We start from the raw sequence: 7,162 nt of genomic DNA on the forward strand, positions 1-7,162 counted from the left end.
TGGTAAGAGTAATAATAGAGTGAAAACCAATTGTAAAGGCAGTTGTTGAAAAATAAATAATATTATATTTATAAAGGAAAAGTAAAGGGAAGGTAAAAAATCATGTCTTTGAGAATCATAATGCAAGAGGATAGTGCATAAAAGTATTCAATTGAATATTTTAAATATCATAGGAAAATTCAAAGTCCCCCAATAATTAAGCCAAAATTTAAACAAATCATCAACAAAAGGTGAATAATTTGTATCCTAAATTGGCTCTAAGATTTGTGTAAATGAAGATTGCCAGAACAACTTATAGTTTTGGTGTAAATGATGCTATCACATTGAAAAGGAATATTAGTATATATAGATAAAACATATTATCAAATAAAAACTAAAGAATTGGAAACATGAAATAAAATTATAGTCTATGTACACAATGGAACACTACTCAGTCATAAAAAAGTATGTAATCCTGTTTTTTTAAACAAAATGGATGCAACTAGAGACCATTATGCATAATGAAATAACCCTGTGACAAAAAAGGCATTGCGACTTCTCCCCCTCCCTCGCTCTCCTTCGCCCTGAGTAATGATGCTGTCCTAGTGAGTGATGCTGTCAGAGTCCGAGCGCAGGAGGCACCGCCTCCACCGCGGGCGGGCCGGGGCGCCCTTCCCAGCGCCCACGCCCGCGCCCCGCTCCGCCCCGGGCTTCTTTCTCACAGCCACAGCCGCCCGCTGCGGCTGCTCCCAGGGGTTGATGGTGGCCAGCGGCGGCTCGGCTTCCTCTGGCCTCTAACTGCTCCATCGCTGGCCACGCCGCCCTCGCCTCCTGCCTTCCCGCCCTGCGCTGCCTGGAGCCGCAGGAGGTGGGGAAGGGTCGCTGCCCGGAGACTGCGCGGCCGTGGCGGTGGCGGAGGCTGGTGGGCGACATCCCCGCGCTCTGACCACAGCCGGCACGATGTCCACCAAGGTAAGGAAGTGCAAGGAGCAAGCGAGGGTGACCTTCCCCGCTCCGGAGGAGGAGGAGGAAGAGGGCGAGGACGAAGGCGCGGAGCCGCAGCATCCTCGTAGGGGATGGAGAGGCGACAAAGCGGGGCTGGAGCCACGCTCGTAGCCCTTGAGGCGCGCACCTCATGGCTTCTGCTCGCCGCCCTTCTTCCCCGGGCCGGACCTGTCTATGGAGAGAAGCCCATCCCTGAGGCGCGTGAAGGTGATGCGGAAGAGGGGCCGGCGCCAGGCTGTGCAGGGCTCAGCCTTCATGTTTAACGACCGTGGCATCAGCCTCACGGCCGAGGAGGAGCGCTTCCTCAACGCGGCCAAGTATGGCAACATCCCGGTGGTGCGCAAGATGCTGGAGGAGTCCAAGACGCTGAACGCCAGCTGCGTGGACTACATGGGCCAGAACGTGCTGCACCTGGCCTTGGACAACGAGCACCTGGAGGTGACCGAGCTGCTACTCAAGAAGGAGAACCTGGCGCGCATCGGCGACGCCCTGCTGCTCGCCATCAGCAAGGGCTACATGCACATCATAGAGGCCATCCTCAACCACCCCGGCTTCGCGGCCAGCAAGCACCTGATGCTGAGCCCCTGCGAGCAGGAGCTGCAGGACGACGACTTTTAGGCGTACGACGAGGACAGCACGTGCTTCTCGCCCGACATCACGCCCATCATCCTGGCGGCGCACTGCCAGAAGTACGAGGTGGTGCACATGCTGCTGCTCAAGGGCGCCAAAATCGAGCGGCCGCATGACTGCTTCTGCAAGTGCGGGGACTGCACCGAGCAGCAGAGGCATGACTCCTTCAGCCACTCGTGCTCAAGGATCAACGCCTACAAGGGGCTGGCCAGCCTGGCCTACATGTCCTTGTCCAGCGAGGACCCGGTGCTCATGGCCCTGGAGCTCAGCAAGGAGCTGGCCAAACTGGCCAATATCGAGAAGGAGTTCAAGAATGACTACTGGAAGCTCTCCATGCAATGCAAAGACTTTGTGGTGGGCGTGCTGGATCTCTGCCGAGACTCAGAAGAGATTGAAGCCATTCTGAATGGAGATCTGGAATTGGCAGAACCTCTGGAGGTGCACAGGCATAAAGCTTCATTGAGTCGTGTCAAACTTGCCATTAAGTATGAAGTCAGAAAGTTTGTGGCTCACCCCAACTGCCAGCAGCAGCTTCCGACCATCTGGTATGAGAACCTGTCCGGCCTCTGGGAGCAGACCGTGGCCATCAAGTGGTTGTGCTGGTTGTAGCCTTGGGTCTCCCATTCCTCGCCATCGGCTACTGGATTGCAACTTGCAGCAGGCTGGGGAAAATTCTGTGAAGCCCTTCTATGAAATTGTGGCACATGCTGCTTCTTTCATCATCTTCCTGGGCCTGCTTGTGTTCAATGCCTCAGACAGGTTTGAAGGCATCACCACGCTGCCAAATATCACTGTCATTGACTACCCCAAACAGATCTTCAGGGTGAAAACCACCCAGTTCACATGGACTGAAATGCTCATTGTGGCCTGGGTTCTTGGGATGATGTGGTCTGAGTGCAAAGAGCTGTGGCTGGAAGGACCAAGGGAATACATTTTGCAGTTGTGGAATGTGCTCTACTTTGGGATGCTCACCATCTTCATTGCTGCATTCACAGCCATGTTTCTAGCTTTCCTTCAGGCGACAAAAGCACAGCAGTATGTGGACAGCTACGTCCAGGAGAGCGAGCTCAGTGAAGTTACCCTCCCACCAGAGATACGGTATTTCACCTATGCTAGAAATAAATGGTTCCCTTCTGACCCTCAGATCATTTCTGAAGGCCTTTATGCCATAGCTGTTGTGCTCAGCTTCTCTCAGATCACATACATCCTCCCTGCAAATGAGAGCTTTGGCCCCTTACAGATCTCTCTCTTGGAAGGGCTGTAGAGGACATATTCAAGTTCATGATCCTCTTTATTATGGTGTTTCTGGCTTTTATGATTGGCATGTTCATACTTAATTCTTGCTACCTTGGGGCTAAAGCAAATCCTGCTTTTAACACTGTGTTTAAGACATTGTTATGGTCAATATTTGGGCTGTCTGAAGTGACTTCTGTTGTGCTCAAATACAATCACAAATTCATAGAGCGTATTGGATATGTTCTTTATGGAATATACAATGTAACTATGGTGGTTTACTCAACATGCTAATTGCTATGATTAATAGCTCCTATCAAGAAATTGAGGATGACAGTGTCGTAGAATGGAAGTTTGCCCGTTCAAAATTTTGGTTGTCTTATTTTGATGATGGAAAAACATTACCTCCACCTTTAAGTCTACTTCCTAGTCCAAAATCACTTGTTTATTTCATCATGCGAATCATTAACTTTTCTAAATGCAGAAGGAGAAGGCTACAGAAGGATCTAGAAATGGGAATAAGTAACTCCAAATCCAGGTTAAACCTCTTCACTCAGTCTAACTCAAGAGTTTTTGAATCATACAGTTTTAACAGCATTCTCAACCAGCCAACACATTATCAGTAGATAATGAAAAGATTTATAAAACGATATGTTTTGAAAGCACAAGTAGACAAAGAAAATGATGAAGTTAATGAAGGTGAATTGAAAGAAATCAAGCAAGATATCTCCAGCCTGCGTTATGAACTTTTGGAAGACAGGAGCCAAGTAACTGAAGAATTAACCATTCTCATTCATAAACTCAGTGAGACACTGAATCCCAGCATGCTGAGATGTGAATGATGCACCCACCTGGAATCATGGCTTTGACTATAGCACAAATGTTGGCAATAATATTTATATGTATGAAATACTTGAAAAACAATGGTGTTAAATTTTAGCGTTAACTACCTTTACCATGTGAATCTTTAAAACTTAGGTCTTAATGATTTTCTTGTTTTATCACATGAAAATGCATTTAATTGTCTGCCTTGACATTGTAAACAATGCCATATCATTGTATTTAAAAGCCCAATATTGCATGCATTTCTGATATTTTTGATCGTTTTAGATATTATGTAATTCTTTGCACTACCTATTTGCCTCCAAGAAACTATAAAGTCCTTGGGGACAGGGACCATGTCTTATTCATCTTTGTGTCTCCAGCATCTAGAACAGTGCCTTGTACATAGTAGGTGCTCAATAAATGTTGTTGAAACCAACTGAACTGCCAATAAAATATAAATAAAAATAAAGTCATCACTATGTAGCATATCTTCCCTTGTCCAAGTGATGAAAAGATTTTTTTAATATAGAAACTGAAGAAATTTTACAACCAACCACAACTAGGTGAGATTTTCTTGGAATTTTAGCATCAATGATAATCCTAGAACCAATGAGCCAAGTAAAGAATTTAACAAGAAATGAATTAGAAAATACAATTACATGACATATTTAACTTTTATAGAATTATTCAAAACAACATATTAAAATTTTTTCTAAAATATGTACTGTTTGCTTTCTGTGTTAGACTTCCATTTGTTGTTTTTGAGTAATGTAAATTTTGTCAGTTAGGTGTTATGCAAGGTTGTATTCTGTAATAACCTCCTAATATCTGCCTCTGATGTTTTAATAAACAAAATAAGAGAAAAGACTGACTTCATATCTTGTCCATTAGGTTTGGGCAAGAGTTTTGAGGATTTGCGTATGGGAAGAAGTAGAAAAGAGCAGTGACTATCTAGAAAGACATGTCCAGGCATCACCAAGTGTGTTCCGCTTCCTTTTGAGGCATCTCTCGCCATCATCAAAGATAATTATTGACATCTTTTTTCTTATGAAAGGATTCCAATTCCACCTTCTGCACAGAATAGTCTGTAATGTGTCTGCATTTGACTGACTACATGACTGAGCTGAATACTGGTAATCTACAACACCTCATCATATTAATAGGTAAGGACTTTACACTGTAAAGTGTTTTAGCAGTCTTAAAAACCATAATACTTCAAAATAGTTAGGTTCACACCAGGAAGGCTTTCCAGATATTTCAAAGGTAAAATTGAATGTTAAATGGAACTACATAAAGTTCTTTAACAATTACTTCTGAATCTCTAATTTTTTGAGAGTCAAAACAAATTTAGAACTTTACATCTTTTGCTACCATTATAGAATATTTCATTAGCTTTTGTGCTATGCTAATACTATTTGAAACACTTTTCAAATTTTATGTATTTCATGTTATGCCTCTGAACTGAATAAAATATTGAATTTTTCCATTGTTATATTACTATACTTTCTATTAAAATAGTGAAGATTAAAAAAAGGTATTGTACATTTTCTATTATGTTATTTAATGTAGAATACAAAATCCCATAAAAAATGAAATTGACATCATGATATAACCATTGTTTATATTGTTCTCTATATTCCTGTGGAATAAAGTTTCTTCTATTTATTTGTTGAACATTAATTACTGGTGCATTAAGTCTGTAATTGTAAAGGACATTTTATTACTTATTGCAAAACTAAAGATAAAAGGGAAGAAAGGAGGGGAGAGAGAGGTGAATATGGTTGTCTTCTCAAATTGTATCTATAAACTTCATGAAAACTGTTCCTTTATAGAAATAAAAATTTAAAATTAAAATAAAATTTATTTGCCATTACTCTGAGAAGTATTGAGTAATTTTAGTTGGAACACCATATAAAAAAGAGATATGAGACGTTACTCTAAAGTAGACCAATAAAAGTACATTGAAAAAGGGAAAACAAAATGTATCACAGAGAAGACAACACAACGGCCATATAACTTACCACAAAAATCAGATATTTCTCGGGGGCGGAGCCAAGATGGCAGATAGTGAGGACATGTGCCATAGTTTGGGAAAATAAAGTTTCATAAAATTGGAATTACTGTAGCCTCAGGAAAAGACTCAAGAAAAAAACTGCAGAGGAAATGCTTCTGAACCTAGTGGATGTGACACAGAGAACCTACAGTGAGCCTACCGCGTGGAAACTCAACCGCGGGAGATGAGTCGCAGACTCTCGCCAGCACGGGAACTGGAGGGAGGTAAGACAAAGACAGCAGAAACCCGAGACATTGGGGGGGGGGGGGAAGCAGAGGCCTCTCTTGTCACTCAACAAGCAAAACAAAGAACAGGAGCCATTTTACATATCTAAAGCGCAGCCACAAACTCAGTAACTTCAGAATTTAGTGAATCTTGAGAACACGTTGAGGGCTGCATAAACTCTTTGTGTGGTCCCAGGGGTAGATCAAACAAATACTCACAGAGGCCAGATTTCAACTACCCTCAATTTCACTCAGCCATTCCCGATTACTTCCCAACTGAGTTAAAAAAAAAAAAAGAGAAAGAGAGAGAGAAATACAGTAAGGAGCAAGGGAGTGAACAATCTGGGTGAGTCACTTTTTGCACAGCCTTAAACCTGAAGAATCAAGCAGAGATCTCTGGCCACACCCATCACAGCCCCTAAGGATCCGTCAAAGCAGACAGCCCACTTAGAGGCATAGTATAACAAGAAAAAAACACCACAAAAAAAAAAATTATCTCCAACATGCCCAACAACAAACGTAGAAGCCGAGGTAACAAGAGCAAGGAAGACTATGATGCCTCCAAATGAACAAGACACGCCAATGCAAGATTATGAAGATGAAGAGATAGAGGAAATGCAAGAAGCAGATCTCAAAAAATTGATAAGAACATTAAGAAGTTCTCAAAAACAAATTCTTAACTACAGAAATCCTTAATGGACAAGATAGAAAATCTCTCTTGTTAAAATGAAATATTCAGGAGGAATCAAAATGAAATGAAACAACTAGTAGAACATGAAAATGTGATAGTGACAAAAAACCACAATGGAATGAAGAACTCAATAGATCAAATGACAAACGCATTAGAAAGCCTTAAAAACAAATGGGTGAAGCAGAAGAGGGAAATTCGGACTTAGAAGACAGAGAACAGGAAAGCAAACAGTCAAATCAAAGAAAAGAAGAAGAAATCAGAAATCTAAAAAATACTGTCAGGAATCTACAGGATACTATTAAAAAACCCAACATTCGGGTTCTAGGAGTTCCTGAAGGCATGGAGAGGGAGAAAGAATTAGAAGGCCTTTTCAGTGAGATACTAGTAGAAAATTTCCCAGGTTTGGAGAAGGACAGAGACATCCTAGTACAGGAAGCTTATAGAACCCCTAATAAACATGACCAAAAGAGATCCTCACCACGACACGTCATAATCAAACTCACCACAGTGAAACACAAAGAA

At 42.2% G+C, this 7,162-nt stretch overlaps 1 pseudogene; it reads left to right on the plus strand.

Moving 5' to 3' along the window:
* The first annotated feature begins 939 nt into the window (after positions 1–939).
* LOC133754049 (short transient receptor potential channel 3-like) lies at positions 940–3,689 on the plus strand (annotated as a pseudogene).
* The last annotated feature ends 3,473 nt before the right edge of the window (positions 3,690–7,162 follow it).

The sequence above is a fragment of the Lepus europaeus genome, chromosome Y, assembly GCF_033115175.1.
Source record: "Lepus europaeus isolate LE1 chromosome Y, mLepTim1.pri, whole genome shotgun sequence".
NCBI classification, from domain to species: Eukaryota; Metazoa; Chordata; class Mammalia; order Lagomorpha; family Leporidae; genus Lepus; species Lepus europaeus.